General features: G+C 43.5%; 1 pseudogene; it reads left to right on the forward strand.

The window, feature by feature from the left end:
- The first annotated feature begins 9,971 nt into the window (after nucleotides 1–9,971).
- LOC124597716 lies at nucleotides 9,972–10,089 on the forward strand (annotated as a pseudogene).
- The last annotated feature ends 9,994 nt before the right edge of the window (nucleotides 10,090–20,083 follow it).

Consider the following 20,083-nt stretch of genomic DNA (forward strand, 5'->3'; position numbering starts at 1 on the left):
AGGCACTTTATTGTGAATAGCAGAGTAATCGCGTAGATGTAGATGTAGAAGTAGAGGAAAGTGGCAGATATAAAAAGAATTTATAGGCATACAGAATAGACGTTTTCTGGTATTGCAAGTTCTGGGGAAAGTACATTTGAGGAGGCTGCATCAGCTAAGGATACTGCAAATGAGAAATATCTGGTTGGAAAGAAGGATTTAGAAGTGTGACGAGTGACAATGGGTGACCAGGGACAATGGTAATCATTATTGCTGTATAACGAAATAATATGCAACCAGTTGCTTAAAAGAAATTCCTTTGATGCATCTGGTTGCTTATTATTTGGTTACATAAAGCTACATTTGCTGAGGATAGATAAAATACGTTGTAGCTGCCTAGTAGATATGCCGTTAAGTGTCTTCTCAAGCTGGAGATGTTATTCAGTTCTCTGCTGTAATGCAGGAGATCATTCTAGAGTCGAGTTGCTGCTACTGAGAAGGACTTCGAAAAGTGGCTGAGCAATAGAGTGTGACGGAAAGGATTTTGCTCTGATTGGAATGGGTGTTTCTGCCATGTTTGACAGACAGGAGCATTAAGGTCGAGGAGCGATATGAGGAACAGTGTATGTTTTATATTTATTTATTTCATGTCAGATGTAAATTAAAACACTATTGAACTCATTACTGCATTACACTACTACATACATTATGGTTTATAAATTAAACCAGACAAAGATTACATTTATTTATTTACATTTTATGGCCTTCGTTGGACCACTCTAGCCAACTTTATACAAAGAATTTTCCAGTTTTCTGTCAGCCCAGTACTTCTTCATTTTCTCGGATCTTATCCTTCTTTCGTCATCGGAAATCACCCTTCCTATTGTCTGTTTGTTGATTCTCGTTTGTAGTCTGGTTTGTTTATCTGTGAATTTCCTGGTTTTGTCAGTTTTGTTTCTTACGTCTTCCAACGTAATCTGTAGCTCATCCATATCTCCTTTGTAATCCACTTAATGTTGTACTTACTATCCCACAATTTTTTATTATTCTCCTGATGATCCTGTTCTCTGGTGTCCTGATTAGATTTCCGAAAAATGAAATGCGTTTCTTCCTGATCGTACTCATTACCGGTTATATTTCTTTGTAGACTGTTTCATTTGTAGCTACACTTCAGTGTCCATCTTCCTGGTACGATTTGTTGATGCACGGTCTGATAATTGTCTCTCTGTTTTGAGTATTTTGTCTATTTGTGCTGTGTTAGTTGTTTTGAAGATGGTTTCACTTGGGTGTGTTATTTATGGTTGAGTGACTGTTTTGTAGTGTTTTAATTTTGTTGCTATTGACAGGCTCTTTTTTGTAGGTGTTCTTGGTGATATATTGTGCTCTAGTCAATTTGTTTATTCTGTTATGCCATGTTGGATTTTCATTGAGGTTATATGTTATGATTTCTCCCAGATATTTAAATTTATCTACAATTTTGATTTCTTGGTTTCCTATGGCAATTTTGTTTATGAGTGGTGGGTCAGTTGACATGATGACTGTTATTTCAAAGGATATTCCAAGACCAATTTTCTGTGCTATCTCCTGCAGTGAGGTAACTTCTTGTTTGGTTTCCTGAGTCCTGCTGGACAAGAGAGCAAGATCATCAGCAAATCCTACACAATTTAAACTTATTTTGTCTTTGAGACTTCCAATTTGGATGTTCTTTGAATTAATCTTGTACCATTCCATCATGATGTATTCTAAAGCACAGTTGAACAGCGGGGGTGCCAAGCAATCTCCTTGTCTTAAACCTGTTTTTATGATGAATGACTCAGAGAGTTCCCCCCTGAACTTGACTTTTGATACAGTGTTGGTTGAGTTCTATCAATTTGATTAATTTTGTATGGAGCCCGAAATTTCTTAAGATTTTTAACATCTATGGATACAGTCATATGCTTTTTTAAAGTCCACGAAGGTTATTACAAGAGGTTTATTTCGTTTCTTGTAATATGTTATGGCTAATTTTAAAGTGATGGTGTGTTCTGCACAGCTTCTCCAAGGTCTGAAGCCTTCTTGGTATTCACCTAATTCTTCCTCTAGTAGATCTTTGATCCTCTTGTATGGGATACTGGAGAAATCTTGTATGTGCAGTCTAAGAGAGAGATACCTCTGTAATTGTCTGGGTTGATTTTATCTCCTTTTTTGTGGAGTGGGTAGATTATGGCTGTGGTCCAATGTTCGGGAAACTTTTCTGTTATCCAGATTTTTGTTAGGGCTATGTGTAAGGATGCCCAAAAATTAGCAACGTCCAGTACACTTTGTGTAGCATTTACCAGATCTTCCATAGTGCACACCGTTGGAGGTAATGCGCATTGTAGCAGATGTGATGATGTCTGCACGGCAGTTCACAGTCACACTTGACAGAGTCCATCTGGAAGCCCCATCTCTGCAGGTTGCTCTTCGATATTGTGACACAGGAACGCAGGCGGTTAAGTGATTTCCATGTGGACCATTTCTCTGCGTGGCCTGGGGGGAGAAGAGTTTCTTGTGGAATCAGCCACTCATCCAGATGCTGGCATCTGGCCTGCCATCTCTCCTTCCGGTGTTGGTGTGGAGTGTCAGCCAGTGCTCCCGTGCTGCGATAAGCTACGTTGAAAAGACAGTAAAGAAGACAGATGACATGAAAATCGCAGCGTCTGTCTGCACGCTGTCATGATAGCAGTGCACATGATAGTGAAATATAATTGAAGACTCGAACATCACAGATGTAACGAACACAAGTATTCATAACAAGGTCCAGACACCGTGAGCGTTCCTGTAAAGACCTACCCGGATAAAATCGCTGTAATGAATGACTGGAAGTATAAGTGCTTGTACAAGTTTCTTTTTCAGGTCAAGAGGGAAGTTCTTTTCACATTTTTTTAGGGCTTGGAGAGATGCCTATGCCTTCTTGCACAGTGCAGTCACTTGCTCAGTCTAATCTACATTTTAATCTGTTATGTATCCCACACTCTGAGGAGAGAAGTAATATTTGTCCCACTTAGGATTAAAGATGGTAGGGATCCCTGATATTTCGGGATAATAAGCCTAGAATGACCAACCAGTACCGCTTGAATTTTATATGGGTTGAGCTTTAACCCTACTAGTGCACACATGTCGGTATTGAGATTCGCGATAGTTCTGCAGCTTTATTGGTTTCGCACTTGGACAGATAGAAATGGATGTCGTGAGCGTACATATTGTATTTGCTGTAGGACGAAACTGTGAGTAATCACTTACATACAATGAAAAGAGTGTAGAACCTAATACCGAATTCTAGGGGACGACTCATACTCACTCCCTCCCTCCCCTGTGAGTTCATGGCGCCCGACATTAGGCATTGCTGGCGAGGTGTTAAGTTTGAGAGAAACTATTGCAATGCACTTTGCGAGAGATTTAGACTGCTAAGTTCTGCAAGTAAAATGTAGAAATCGACGATATCCTAGACCTGAAGTCTAAGAGCACATGATAGTCGAGTCTTTTGCATCCCTGGCAAGCGTCAGCCCATCTGCTACCTTTATTAATGCTGCGATGTTAACGGAAACCTGATTGGTATTCGGCTAGTAGGTTGCTTGTAGTTAGGTAGTTTGTAACTGATCCTGAACTGTATACGAGGGTCGGAACTTTAATAGTGGCAACTATTTATTTGCAGATAGTACAAAGTTTTACTGGCCTTCAAAGTAGTCACCACCATTGTGTATAACCCGCTGCCAGTGATGTAAAAGTCTTAACATACTCTTAGAAGTGCCAGTTGTATTGACAGTTCTAGCGGCGCGATCTATTGCCCGACGAATTTGTAGCAGTTCTGAAACGAATGCCGTGAAGTGTTTCCTTCAGTTTAAAAATCGACTTGAACGCACGAGGGCTTAAGTCAGGGGGGTGCAGTAAGTGGTATAGCACTTAGCAGCCCCATCAGTCAAACAAATCAGTAACAGCTTGCGCTGTACGTGCTTGAGCATTGACCTGCAAATTGATGGCCTGGTCCTGCAGAAGTTGTCATGACTTCTGTCTCTAGGCTGTTTATTTTTTGAAGACAACCTACGACCAGCTTACGAGGGTAGCTGTATCGATTGAAATCTGAAGAGTGTATGGCTTTGGACCGATATTAACTTGTTTCTGGTCGCTACCAATCTTAATTTACAATATTGCGTGCAGAGAGTATCTTCATTGAATATGTCAATAAATTTGAACCATTTCAAATTCAATTACGTAGTATAACGTTTCCGTGATCTCCAACTCCCCGTGAAACGTCAGTTTTCGTTTACGAGTTCATAGGCACAACACCTCACCTGATAGCTAAACTCGACAAAATGATTCGTATTTCGTTACTTCAAAACGATGTCCTAAACCAACTTTGATTATTCTAATATAGGGAAAGATCTCACTTGATTGATCGATCTTACTAATTTTTCCACTTTTCATTTCCGTTTTACTTCGCCATTGTCTTTTTTCCTCGTATCATTCTTTTGTGTACCAGTGGCCCCTCACCCTAGAGCGTCCCAAGGCAGTGCTAGTCTAGTCACACTCTTCGGCAGGAGGGAGGGAGGGGGTGATGTTGGGAGACAGGGGCACTGGCTGCTAGTATGCAGTGCGCCATTTACTCATACAGTGAATAGTTATACTCTATTTTAACCTCGTGACGTGCTGCCATTCTCCTGCCTGCACTCAGAGGAACGAGAACGTTCAATAAGTAATGCCCCGATTTTTTTAAAAAGCCATTAATATACATAGACAAACGTTTGTGTGTAGTGTATAGCGATGCTGCAGTTGATAGGAGTATAGTGAGTAAAGAAAGTTACAGCCTCAGGAAATGCAGAAACAGAGTCCCATGGTCAGCCACGCTCGGGACGTCCTGTCACAGCCACTGCTCCAGACATGCTGAATCGTGCGGATGCCATTATTCTTGCCGATCGGCGCATCACAACTCGACAGTTGGTTCTACAGGTGTGGGTCAGCATTGGAAGTGCGTCTGCAGTGATCGAGATTTTCGGATATTCGAAGAGTGCTCACGATGGGTTTCACGAATGCTCACAGTGTACCACAAGATTCAAAGAAAGGCCATTTCATATGAACTGTTGGAGCGTTTTTAGACTGGCGCCACGGTTCGTTAAGGGGGACGAAAGCTGGGTGCACCACTTTGCGCCGGAAACAAAAAGGCAGTCCATGGAGTGACATCCTCATTCACCACAAGAAGAGAAATTCAAGACAACCCCTTCTGCCGGAAAAGTCATGGTGACATTGTTCTGGGGTTGTGATGCGTGGATGTGATGCCAAGAGGATCAACCATCAGTACAGAGGCATACGCGAAGACTCTGAATAAACTCAAGAACCATTTGCTCGATCGAACAAAAATCCAGCAGAAATCTTGCTCCAACACGATAATGCCCGCCCACACACAAGTCTGAGAACCCGGGAACACATCGCCAAATTCGGTTGGACATCATTGCCTCATCTACACTACAGTCCAGACCTGGCAACCACGGACTTCCATCTCTTTGGGCCGCGTAATGATTCTCTACAGGCTCCAAAAACGAACAGTATTACTGTGAATTGACGGTCTGCCGTGGAGTAACGTAATGCATTAGGATAACACCATCACAGTCGTACAAGAGAATCGCCATAACTTTCACCACACTGGGGCTCTGGAGCACAACTGTGGATGAAGCCCGACCAACAGGCATTACATACATTGATCAAAAATGATAGTGCATTGAGAACGGCTAGTTTCTAGCTGAAATCTAGATCTGCCAATAAAATTTAAAAAGTACAACTGATAGCTGAAACCTATTATTTACAAGTCAATATAACAGTCGCTGCGTGCAACAGTCTTCTGAATGAAGGGTAACCTGATGACCATAAATTTAGTTGACGAGTAATTAATTGGGTGGCCCAGCTCTTCAGTAGCGTTTGTGATTATTTTATTCTGTCTTATGTGAGACTCAAATTGAAAAGCTCCTTTGCTGGGCACAATTCAACAGCTCCTGGCTGTTGCGCCATTATAACCCATACCCTAATCTCTGATAAGGAAAAAGTTGACAACTACATGTTAACTGATAAAGGTTTCTTGGGCTCCCAGCTGTGTCAAGTGGTTTAAAATCCAAGAGCTTTCGGCCGAGTACTGCTCGGCCATTGTCAAGTGGTGACTGTCTTCTGGCTGCTGTTGCCTTCCGTGACGTCACTTGTATCCACTCCTGCGCGATATATACACTCCTGGAAATGGAAAAAAGAACACATTGACACCGGTGTGTCAGACCCACCATACTTGCTCCGGACACTGCGAGAGGGCTGTACAAGCAATGATCACACGCACGGCACAGCGGACACACCAGGAACCGCGGTGTTGGCCGTCGAATGGCGCTAGCTGCGCAGCATTTGTGCACCGCCGCCGTCAGTGTCTGCCAGTTTGCCGTGGCATACGGAGCTCCATCGCAGTCTTTAACACTGGTAGCATGCCGCGACAACGTGGACGTGAACCGTATGTGCAGTTGACGGACTTTGAGCGAGGGCGTATAGTGGGTTGCGGGAGGCCGGGTGGACGTACCGCCGAATTGCTCAACACGTGGGGCGTGAGGTCTCCACAGTACATCGATGTTGTCGCCAGTGGTCGGCGGAAGGTGCACGTGCCCGTCGACCTGGGACCGGACCGCAGCGACGCACGGATGCACGCCAAGACCGTAGGATCCTACGCAGTGCCGTAGGGGACCGCACCGCCAATTCCCAGCAAATTAGGGACACTGTTGCTCCTGGGGTATCGGCGAGGACCATTCGCAACCGTCTCCATGAAGCTGGGCTACGGTCCCGCACACCGTTAGGCCGTCTTCCGCTCACGCCCCAACATCGTGCAGCCCGCCTCCAGTGGAGTCGCGACAGGCGTGAATGGAGGGACGAATGGAGACGTGTCGTCTTCAGCGATGAGAGTCGCTTCTGCCTTGGTGCCAATTATGGTCGTATGCGTGTTTGGCGCCGTGCAGGTGAGCGCCACAATCAGGACTGCATACGACCGAGGCACACAGGGCCAACACCCGGCATCTTGGTGTGGGGAGCGATGTCCTACACTGGCCGTACACCACTGGTGATCGTCGAGGGGACACCGAATAGTGCACGGTACATCCAAACCGTCATCGAACCCATCGTTCTACCATTCCTATACCGGCAAGGGAACTTGCTGTTCCAACAGGACAATGCACGTCCGCTTGTATCCCGTGCCACCCAACGTGCTCTAGAAGGTGTAAGTCAACTACCCTGGCCAGCAAGATCTCCGGATCTGTCCCCCATTGAGCATGTTTGGGACTGGATGAAGCGTCGTCTCACGCGGTCTGCACGTCCAGCACGAACGCTGGTCCAACTGAGGCGCCAGGTGGAAATGGCATGGCAAGCCGTTCCACAGGACTACATCCAGCATCTTTACGATCGTCTCCATGGGAGAATAGCAGCCTGCATTGCTGCGAAAGGTGGATATACACTGTACTAGTGCCGACATTGTGCATGCTCTGTTGCCTGTGTCTGTGTGCCTGTGGTTCTGTCAGTGTGATCATGTGATGTATCTGACCCCAGGAATGTGTCAATAAAGTTTCCCCTTCCTGGGACAATGAATTCACGGTGTTCTTATTTCAATTTCCAGGAGTGTAGTAATGTTTGCGTTGTACGGCAGCCGCGCCCGCTTCAACTTTCCGATGGCCGGGTCCCACGCTGTGCTTAGCTGCAGGCCACCGTCTTTAATGAGCGTGTTATCACAAATTTTTATTTCGATCGCTCCTTTCTTTATGGCATCCCCAAAACTGTTATTCCGTGTGGTAATAAATGTCTCGTTGAATGCAATACGACGACCGTTCATCGATTTTGAGAACATTTGACAACGTTGATACGAAAACACACCGAAATTCTGAAGGTAAAAGAAATAAAACACAGGGAGTGAAAGTTTGTTTACAACTTGCATAAAAATCAGATTCTAGATGAAGATCATGAGGGTTATCAGTAGTTGAGAATGCAGTGAGAGAGTGTAGTAGTGTATTTCCGACGTTAGTCAATCCATGCATTGAGCAACCAGTCAATGACTCCAAGGAGAAATTTTGAACGGAATTGACGTTTATAGAAAAAAAAAACTGTGTTTTGCCGATGACATAGTAATTCTGTTGGTAACTCCGAAAGACTTAAAGGTGCCGTTGAACGGAATGGATAGTATCATGAAAAGAGGTGATACGATAAATATCAACAAAAGTAGAACAAGGATAATGAAACGCAGTCTAACTGAACCAGATGGTGATGAAGCAATTAGATTAGGAAACGGGACACTAACAGTAGAAGAGGAGTTTTGTTATTTAGGCAGAAAATAAGTGAAGATGGTCAATGTACTGAGGATATAAAGGGTAAGATGCAATGGCAAGAAGAACATTTCTGAAAAGGAGAAATTAGTTTACATGCAATAAGAATTTAAATGCTGGAAAGTCTTTTCGGAAACTGTTTGCCAGGAGCGTAACCTTGAAAAGAATTGAAACGTAGGCTATAAACAGATCAGATGAGAAGAAAATAGAAGCTTTTGAAATGTGGTGCATCAGCAGAATGTCGAAGATTAGAAGGGTTGGTCGGACAGTGGAGAGGAGAAGAAAAGAAGCTTATTTTATAACTTGACTAAAAGTAGGGATCGTTTGATAGGATACGTTCTGAGGCATCAAACTTTTGTGACTTAGAAATGGATGGAGGTGTGTGTAGGGTGACCCGGGTGGCGGATGGGGAGGGGGAGGGGGGGATGTAAGAACCGTTGAGAAAGACCAACGTTTGAATAAGGCAGGAAGGTCGAAGTGGCAGCAGTTTGCAATAGTTACATAGAAATAATCCATTTTTGGATTAGCATAGAGAACTGCATCAAACCAATCTTCGGACTGAAGACCACAACTGCAGCAACATACACATTCTGTTTTAATAAAAAAAATTTCCTCCAATTATCTGAATTGTTGTAGCTCGTCACGACTTCCTTACCTGTGCCAATCTCCCCATTTGCACTAAACGCCGGCCGGTGTGGCCGAGTGCTTCTAGGCGCTTCAGTCTGGAATCGCGCGACCGCTACGGTCGCAGGTTCGAATTCTGACTCGGGCATGTATGTGTGTGATGTCCTTAGGTTGGTTAGGTTTACGTAGTTCTAAGTTATAGGGGACTGATGACCTCAGATGTTAAGTCCCATAGAGGCTCAGAGCCATTTTGCACTAAACGTTTTCAGTTATATGAAGCATGTCTTCCCCTACAGCTTTTTCCCTCTACGGCTCTCTCTACTACCATGGATCTTTTCTCCAACTGTCTTAACATGTGTTTTTTCAACCTGTTTCACTTAATATTTTTCACGAAACTCCTCATTTCTTGTCTTATAAGACACTTAATTTTCATCATTCTTCTGTAAAACAACACTTCGAACGAATAGACTTCCTTTTCCGATTTTCAGATGAAAATAAATTGTGTCACAAAATTGTCAAAGGCGAAAATTCCTGTGTAGAAATTTTTAGACTGTGCCATTGTAAGCCGCGCGGGATTAGCCTAGCGGTCTCAGGCGCTGCAGTCATGGACTGTGCGGCTGATCCCGGCGGAGGTTCGAGTCCTTCCTCGGGCATGGGTGTGTGTGTGTGTGTGTGTGTGTGTGTGTGTGTGTGTGTGTGTGTGTGTGTCCTCAGGATAATTTAAATTAACTAGTGTGTAAGCTTAGGGACTGATGACCTTAGCAGTTAAGTCCCGTAAGATTTCACACAGATTTGAACATTCAACAGAGTACGTTAGACAATTGTCTCGTCTTATAAAACATTGAGGAACAGCCAGTATCTTGACTTTTCTTTGAGCTTATGTAAAGAGGCGCTAACTTGTGAAGTCGGGGTAGTGCATCGAAAGTTAAGTGTAGGCTTGAATGAGTCTACAAAAATATTTTGTACTCTTGGGAACCTTCATGCAGGACATACTATCAGTAAAATTCTGAACGGCGAAAGATCGGGGGCAACGGCCTTGCCGCAGTGGATACACCGGTTCCCGTGAGATCACCGAAGTTAAGCGCTGTCGGGCGTGGTCGGCACTTGGATGGATGACCATTCAGGCTGCCATGCGCTGTTGCCATTTTTCGGGGTGCACACAGCCTCGTGATACCAATTGGGGAGCTACTTGACCAAATAGCAGCGGCTTCGGTCAAGAATGCCATCATAATGACCGGGAGAGCGGTGTGCTCACCACACGCTCCTCCTATCCGCATCCTCCACATGAAGATCAAACGGCGGTCGGATGGTCCCGATGCGCCAGTTGTGGCCTGTAGACGGAGTGGAAAGATAGGTGACAGCGAAGTGATTACTTATCAAATTGTAACACACAAAACATGTAAAGTTACCATCAGTTCGCTTGTGTTCGATATGGCAAGATTTGTTATGCAAATTATCTATGGAATTAACAGGGCGGTTTTAGGCCCATGTGACAAGCTGCCGTTTGGGGCGCCAAGCCGAGAGGGGACCTAGGGCCGCCACAACCGTGAGATTTGTATACAGGAGTATCACAATGTGTAGGGGCCGCTTGCAGAGCCAAAAGCAATATTTGTATACTGTATAAGTCGCCTTTAGCAGCAAAAATTTATACGGGTGTGACTGTACGAGGGAAAAGAGAGGAGAGGACGAGCTCCAAGTGATAAGTCGTTTGTACCGAAAGATATTCTCGAGCCGACCCCGGGAATTAACACAATAACTGTAGCAAGCAACGAATTTACGATAGTGAGCAACTAGTTGCTTAGAATAGATAATCCTGTACGACAATAAACGGTTTTGCGCACGTCTGCTACCAGTTCTGGTTCTCAGCCGATACAGCAATGTTTTTGAGACGTTCACAAGGCTGGCAACACTATTTTCTGTGCAGTCCGGACTCATACTACATGTCATCAGCAGATGAAATAAAATTAAAATTAGACTCACCGACTGAGTCATATTCATCCACAATTAGGGTACTATTTAACGTAGAAGCCTGTTATAACAATTACGTTACGTTAATTCTTATTTGAGGTTTTGGATAGCACTGAGGCTTCGCTGGTATGAAACAACCGCAAACTAACTGTAGAGCAAGCAACGCCAATTGCTAAGCTCTCCATAGGAACTTCACCCCATGGTCATCTTGATGGACCTCTTACTGATATTTTGGATTCCCTCCGTCTGAAACGTACTGGATATTGACACAGACATTCATCAGATGCATTTCGCTCCCACTGTGAAAGAAATATCAGCTATAATATTGTAATCACTACCAGTAGATGATAATATCTGTTATTTTAATTATTGCAGACTGAATGGCAGTTTCGCATAATGAAGACATATTTAAGGTTGTTTGCAAAAAATGCAGCCGTTTATCGTCTTATAAAGTCATCAGAAGATCAAAACAAATTGCAAGACGATTTAGAAAGATATCTGTATGGTGCGAAAATTGGCAATTCACCATAAATAATTGAAAGTTTCAAGTCATACACACGAGTCCTAAAAGGAATCCGTTAAACCTCGATTACACGATAAATCAGTCAAATCCAAACGCCGTAAGTTTAACAAAACACCTAGTAATTACAACTACGAACAACTTAAGTTGGGAAGAACACACAGAAAATGTAGTGGAGAAGGCAAACCAAACACTACGTTTTATTGGCAAAACAACTTAGAAATTGTAACTAATCTATTAAAGAGACTGCCTACTCTTCGCTTGTCCGTCGACTTTTGGAGTACCACTGCGTAATATGGGATAGTACATCGAGAAAGTTCAACGAAGAGCAGCACGTCTCGTATTATAGCGAAATAGGGGAGAGAGTGTCACTGATATGAAACAGGATTTGGGGTGGACACCATTAAAATAAAGGTGTTTTTTGTTACAGCCGAATCTTCTGACGAAATTTCAATCAACAACTTTCTCTTCCGAATGCGAGGATATTTTGTTGTGTCCGACCTACTTAGAGAAACGATCATCATAATACAATAAGGGAAATCAGAGCTCGCACGGAAAGATATAGCTGTTCGTTTTCTCCGCGTGCTGTATAGAGAATTATTGTGAAGGTGGTTCCACGTACACTCTGCTAGCCACTTAAGTGGGATTTGCGGAGTACTCATGTAGATACAGATACAGAAGTACATTTTAAGACAATACAGAAAATACTGTCAGCATCTTGTGTTCCTATTCACATGTGCCGACAACAGCTGCTTCTCCCTTCGTGGTAGCAGAGGCACAAATCGAATTTGCTCTGCGCACATTCACCGGGTCCAGTTATTTGAAGTTTATGAATCCACTTCGCTTCTTGATTTTCAACTTCACGTCATTCATAGCTTTCTGTATATGCAAATAACAGTATTCATAAGAAAAGTTATTTGTAAGTTCATGGTGATCGAAAGAATAAAAAGTGTCATCTCATAAATTTTACTGTATAACAACGAGTGATGCTGGAAAATAAAAAGAACTGAAAGGCGCCTGGCGAATGGGTTTCATAGTTTGACAGAAAAAAAATAATTACGGCAGCTGGTGAAGACCGAAATAATTCCCTCCACTCTTTATTTTGATATTCGATTACACTTGGTGAGTCTGGATATTATTCGTAACTATGTTTTAGATCAAAATCACAGTTATGGGAATGCGAATAAAACTCACTGATCTCTGTTTCAGATACTTTGGCTACTAGAAACGCGGCAGCAGACAGCTTACTCGCCTCTTCGAAAGGCAAGATTACATAGTGCTAGCTGGTTCAGCACGTCAGCTGAGCAAACGTATTTTCCCTGTCACAAGTTGAATGGAGAATTGGAATCATTATAGAAAACGCGTGACAACTATGTAATCGTCGACTTACTTCCTGGTGTGGTTGAGAATTGTCCTGCTAAATACACATCACAGTTTGTTGTCATTTCCGATAAATAATCTAACTTATTCTCACTTAAGGTGTGACAATGGGATATCAAATTTATTATCCGATTCCAGGAAGGTCATTCCGCATAGATTCTATAACTAATCTCATATTTAATATCACTAAATGTCTATCAGTAAATAATACCCCACTGAGAGAGCACTCTTAGAAGCACCGAGTCGGTAGATGAATGTTAAGCTGCTTAACTTCACCATCTTAAGTGGCATCGCAATTTCGATCTAGCCCCCCCTCCCCGTGGATATAAATGTGAATCATTTAAGAAACTGAGACCTTCCACCCTTGTTAAAACCTATGTTTTCCTGCCTATACCGACGCACATCTTATTTGTTTTGAAAGACACAATTCAACTGATTGTGTGTGGTACTGAATAAATTGATAAATTGGTTCTTTTTGGGTCTACTCTCACTGCAACGTTTACATATATATTTGTGTTAATCCCGAAATGCTTCCTAGTAAAGACGACTTTCTTAGGCCACCTGGGGGGCAAAGGTGCGTAATATCTCGCCAATGCGTGATGTTTGCGCAGGGCTCCTGTTACAGTACTATTGGTTTTATTAACTTAGACTTCAGTCGTAAGGGTATCCTTGTAAGTTGTAGTTCATTTATATTACAACAGTGCATATTTGATAGCGTTTCTCGTTGGTTTATGGAAGATAAAACTGAAACATAAGAGAGAAATTAATGATCAATGTATTCCCCCTCCCCCTTTTAATAGTCTGCCGATGGTCTCTCGCTTGTAGAGAGCTAATAGTTTGGATATAAAGACGTCGGTAATTCAATTTTAAAGGGCATTTTCGTCCACAGAAAAATTTTCTTGATGGTTGGTCGATAAGCAGCGATAAACTTAAACAATTGAGAGCGCGAAATCTGAAGAAGAAGCGCGGTAGGTATTGCTTCCCCGCCGAACTCCTGCGCCGTTTGTTTTTTGAAATTAGCAGAGTGTAGACGGGCATTCTCGTACAGCAGTAACACTAGCTGCAGTTTCCTTGAACGCATTTCATGTGTTGCGACCCCAAGACGCCTCAGCTGTTAAGAACAGATCACAATTGCGATGGACACATTCCATTCAGTTCTGTACACCTGTTGCATAAAGTAACATTTTGAGGACTCACACTGGCATCTGTTTTGCCAACCTCTGTTTTCTATTGACGAAGTTCATGCACAGTGATTCAAAATGGTCAGATGTGACCATCCTTATTTAAGTTTTCATTTCTTTCCTTAAATCGACCAAGGCAAGTGTTCAGATCTTTTCGGTGTATGAGCAAAGTCGATTTCATTTCCCACTTTTTCCACCTTTAGCATCTGCTTCGTCTCTAATCATCTCATAGTTGTCTGAATGTTTAGCCGTAAACATCCTTTCTTTGCTTTCACTGAACATGTAACACTAAGTGCAGAAGTACCACGGAGATTAAATGGTCGCAGTTCGTCACATTTGCCAGTAACCGGGAACACGACATTGATAAACCATAAGAAGGTTATTCACTAAAGCCCGTAGGTCTTCTTGAATGTGGCGAATAATTGAGGTCAATGCGATTGTACTTGAAATGAAAAAAAATTTTTGACTTAATTTCTTCTATGCACAAACCTTTCCACCTGCCTTCGCTGCCTGCAACCTATTAAATCTTAACAAAATATCGCAAATATTAGCCTTAGTTACTATTTCAGGCTCCGTTTTCTAAAGCGTAAACTGCAAACCTTCAAATATGCACCTTCCAGTAAGCCATAGCAAAAACAATTTTGCACAAAATGACAAACGATAAGTATGTTAACAACAAGCCAACAAAAACTCCATGAAGTTATGTACCATTCTACCTGTTCAGGTAAATTTGGCCTTCGTGGAATATTAACATCAATAATCTTCACATAAAATACTGACCGAGCGAGGTGGCGCATTGGTTACCACACTGAACTCGCATTCGGGAGGACGACAGTTCAAACCCACGTCCGGCCATCCTGATTTAGGTTTTCGGTGATTTCCCTAAATCCCCCTCAGGAAAATCTCGGGATGGTTCCTTTGAAAGGGCGCGGCTGACTTTCTTCCCCCTCCTTCCTTAATCCGGTGGAACCGACGACCTCGCTGTTTGGTACGCTCCCGCAAATCAAACGACCAACTATAGTAAAATACAACAAAATGTTGCATGAGTAAACGTCAATATCCTCATGCCTATGCAATTGTATGAGACGAAATGCGGTTTAAAAACGTGAAGATGAGAGTGTGGTTGATGTCTGGCCTTTTCGTACGCACAGAGCCATATTTATGAGTAGACCAGAAATATATCCAGCAGCACAGAATCACAAGTGGAAAGCAACACTTCCTGCAGAAATTTTCGCTTCCTACCTTGTTGTCAGTTCATGCAGTTAGCTGTTGTTATGTCCGCACTATAACAACAAATATTCCGTGATAACCGAACTTATTTGACCTTCTGTCACTCAAAACAAAAATTAGGTTCGACTACACAACACTTCGCTGGCTGTAGCGCCGAGGAGAAATCAGAGTCACTAGTAGAGAATACAAGTTCAAACCACTGCCAACCAGTCGAAACCAATGCGTCGCAAGTTTCCAGCCAGGGAGGCCACAGTACGGTTCGGTCGTCGTGAATCCAGCAACCAGGTACTAACACAGTCATCGGTGAAGGTTGAACTGGTTAAACGGGCTGAGGGAGATCGCTTAAATCGGCAGGTCCGGCCAATCAGAGTGTTGGTAGATGGCGCCCTTATACGGTTGCTCACTCTGGTGGCAAGGGCAGCGCCGCCAGGGTAATCAGTATCGATAGTGGTGTACGCTGCCGCTAACCCCGCGACGACGCGTTCACTTGCGCCAGTTGTTGACATCGTGTGCGGCGCCAGCGGTACTCGCTGTGTGCCGCGCGTGTTGTAGCACGCCGCGCCGAGTTGACGGCTGCTGTGCGGCGGCCGATACGACAGCTGTTATATGATTTTATTTTACTGACTTCAAAATCAAGTGAAAATCACTCAATGCTAGCTAAGGCAGTTAGAGAATACCGATGTGAACGAACAAGGAAAGGAAAGTTTCGACCAGGTTGTGATCACCCTCCAGAGAATCACAATTCTCTTTCAGTGTGGAGCATCTTTGTTTACGACACAGCCATTAGCCAGTGCAGTGCGTAAGTTGGTGCTCTGTTGGAATGCTTCTTGGTACATCTGCTTAAGATCTGGGCTCAATACCCACGTCAGGTAAAAATTTTCAACAAGAACAAGCAGCTCCTCTCCATCTATGGTAGTGTTGCATCGTGGTTCCAAATCCAAATTAAAGATGATGTGCATTCACTACCTGTCGGAGAAGAGTCGGTGCATGTTGTGCCATGACAGGGGCGGAAGTCACGCCAAGTTGAAACTCTGTCACCAGTAAGCTTCCTTAATTGAGAATTTTCTTTTAATTAATGAGCCAATCGTGATGTAACGTCGCAGCACACTTATTTCTTATTGTATTTGAACTTGAGATGTGGGAAATATTGCTGCTGGACCGGGATTCGAAATGAGATCACCCCCCCCCCCCCCCTCATTCACCAGGTTTTGATATGTTTGATATGAGACATTTCCACCGTTTCATGTTTTTTCCACGATTCCACAATCCTGAAGGTCTCCAAGAAAACGTACCTTGGTTCGAAATCTGATCTGGCACTGAAGTTCTATAGCGTCATTTCAAAATGTAGCACGCAGGTGACCACTAATTTAAGATTGTTAGCTCCCCTCGTGCATTTCCAACAGTATTGATTGATATCTGTTTCGACCCCGTCTCACATAAACCGTTTAATCATATTATTTCAGGTTCAAACATTCCAGTTCTACTTACTGGTTGAAAAATAATTCGATAGTAAACGTCTCCTCATGTGTAGTCATCAACGATGATATGTGCAGGGTTCGACTTTCTGTCAACACAGAACTTGGCGCCATACTATTTCCAGCTCATAAAAGTGCACATCTTACTACCGGTGAAATAAACCGATGTTTAAAGTCGACTCGTGAATGGAAGTCAACGACAGTTGGTGCTTGGTTCGAATCCTGGCAAGGTAAAAATTTTTCCTCTCGTCATTTCACTTTCAATCATCTAGATACTGGTGAAAAATTACGATTTCTAACATGTGATTGCGCTTGGTTAACAATTCTATTAGGTGCTGTGTTCGAATCTCCGTGCAACGCAAAACTTTATGCCATGTCATTTAAAGCTTAAATTACCAGCGCCTACTTTGTTACTTGTGATTGAAACAATGTTTTAGGTCTTTCGGTGTTAGTTCACAGGAACGATAGTTACTGGATTGGAGTTGTGGATCCTAGTCCTGTACAAAAATTTTCGTGATATAATTTCAAGGTGACAGTTGCTTTTTGTCATGTTATTCACTGTATAATTAATTTGAATTTTTAAGCGTGACTGCTGTGACTTTTCTAACAATGTATTTCCTAATATTTTCATTATCGTGGTATTAATTCACATCTGGACTGAAATCCACGCAGAGCAATTACACTGCTGGCCATCAAAATTGATACACCAAAAAGAAATACAGATGATAAACGGGTATTCATTGGACAAATATATTATGCTAGAACTGACATGTGATTACATTTTCACGAATTTGGGTGCATAGATCCTGAGAAATCAATACCCAGAACAACCACCTCTGGCCGTAATAACGGCCTTGATACGACTGGGAATTGAGTCAAACAGAGCCTGGATGACGTGTACAGGTACAGCTGCCCATGCAGCTTCAACACGATACCACAATTCATCAAGAGTAGTGACTGGTGTATTGCGACGAGCCAGTTGCTCGGTCACCATTGACCAGACGTTTTCAATTGGTGAGAGATCTGGAGAATGTGCTGGCCAGGGCACCAGTCGAACATTTTCTGTATCCAGAAAGGCCCGTACAGGACCTGCAACATGCGGTCATGCATTATCCTGCTGAAATGTAGGGTTTCGCAGGGATCGAATGAAGGGTAGAGCCACGGGTCGTAACACATCTGAAATGTAACGTCCACTGTTCAAAGTGCCGTCAATGCGAACAAGAGGTGACCGAGACGTGTAACCAATGGCACCCCATACCATCACGCCGGGTGATACACCAGTATGGCGATGACGAATACACGCTTCCAATGTGCGTTCACCGCGATGCCGCCAAACACGAATGCGACAATCATGATGCTGTAAACAAAACCTGTATTCATCCGAAAAAACGACGTTTTGCCATTCGTGCACACAGGTTCGTCCTGTCTGTGATGCAGCGTCAAGGTTAACCGCAGCCATGGTCTCCGAGCTGATAGTCCATGCTGCTGCAAACGTCGTCGAACTGTTCGTGCAGATGGTTGTTGTCTTGCAAAACGTCCCCATCTGTTGACTCAAGGATCGAGACGTGGCTGCACGATCTGTTACAGCCATGCGGATAAGATGCCTGTCATCTCGACTGCTAGTGATACGAAGCCGTTGGGATCCAGCACGGCTTTCCGTATTACCCTCCTGAACCCACTGATTCCATATTTTGCTAACAGTCATTGGATCTCGACCAACGCGAGCAGCAATGTCGCGATACGGTAAACCGCAATGGACTAGAATCCGACCTTTATCAAAGTCGGAAACGTGATGGTACGCATTTCCTCTCCTTACAGGACGCATCACAACATCGTTTCACCAGGCAACGCTGGTCAACTGCTATTCGTGTATGAGAAATCGTTTCGAAACTTTCCTCGTGTCAGCACGTTGTAGGTGTCGCCACCAGCGCCAACCTTGTGTGAATGTCTGAAAAGCTAATCGTTTGCATATCACAGCATCTTCTTCCTGTCGGTTAAATTTCGCGTCTGTAGCACGTCATCTTCGTGGTGTAGCAATTTTAATGGCCAGTAGTGTATCTTTTGTGGCCATTTGCAGTAACTATTTTGTATAGTCAGACGGCTGTACAGAAAACCTGTAGGACAGTTATGTTATGTGGGTTGCATACAAGTCATACTAAATGCAATTCAGGTCTTTCGGATACTTTTGAGAATAATCATACCTACACAAAACTTCAACTGAGGAAAGTTGACTGAGTGACTGGTGTACATTTTCCTTTATATTCCATTTATTTACTGTCACATCCAGCAAGTCGAGGAGTTATTCCACCCTAGCTACGCGCATTGTGGGCTATTACGGGAGGTTAAAGTCAGTTTTATGTAACGTTGTTAATACCATGACATTTAAGTGAGTGGCGCATTGTAAAACGATTATGTAGGAGAGGAAATGAATAACCAACCAAAAAAATATAAGGTGCTGTTTAAAACGTCGATTGCCGCGCGGACGGTGATGGATGTTTCACCACGACGCCAGGCCGGGCCACAGTTTCAAACCTGAGTCTCTGCTGGCGGCTTCGTGGCAGTCAGGGTGCTGGAAGACGTATACTGCTGTTCATATCTTCCTAATGCACAAAGTCATTAGAAAGACTATCACTTTGATTCGTGTCCCTGTGAATTTGTTTGATACCTTTTTACTTTGTTTCTAGATAAAAGGTCATGTGAGGTGCTCAAGATAAATATGGGGCAATTCCTTGGATTCTGCTGGCACAAAAGAAAAACTTTCAAAAGATTTCGTTCCCTGTAGAAACTTAAAGGCAATTTGGTCTCACCGTAATCACATGTCGAACATTACCCTGATGAGCCAAAACATTATGTCCACTGTTCACTGCAAGGTTGGATGCCTCCTGGTGACGTAGCGGGTACGAAACCCAGTAAGAAAAGTATGTAAGACGAGCAGAGATAGATGAAGGATTACCCTACTGAAGATATGCGCAGCAAATGAAGAAATCCACTCAGATAAGGAGGAGGAGGAGATTAGTGTTTAACGTCCCGTCGACAACGAGGTCATTAGAGACGGAGAGCAAGCTCGGGTGAGGGAAGGATGGGGAAGGAAATCGGCCGTGCCCTTTCAACGGAACCATCCCGGCATTTGCCTGAAGCGATTTAGGGAAATCGCGGAAAACCTAAATCAGGATGGCCGGAGACGGGATTGAACCGTCGTCCTCCCGAATGCGAGTCCAGTGTGCTAACCACTGCGCCACTCAGATAAGCATTCTGCCAAAGGGAAGATTATTACTACTCACAGCCTGTGAACGAGAACCTCGAAAACGATGAAGCTGGTCGAATGTTCACGTGCTACTGTCGTGGGCATCTACGGAAAGTGGTAGAAGGGTAGTGAAACTACCA

Source organism: Schistocerca americana, chromosome 2 (assembly GCF_021461395.2).
Source record: "Schistocerca americana isolate TAMUIC-IGC-003095 chromosome 2, iqSchAmer2.1, whole genome shotgun sequence".
In the NCBI taxonomy this organism is placed as follows: domain Eukaryota; kingdom Metazoa; phylum Arthropoda; class Insecta; order Orthoptera; family Acrididae; genus Schistocerca; species Schistocerca americana.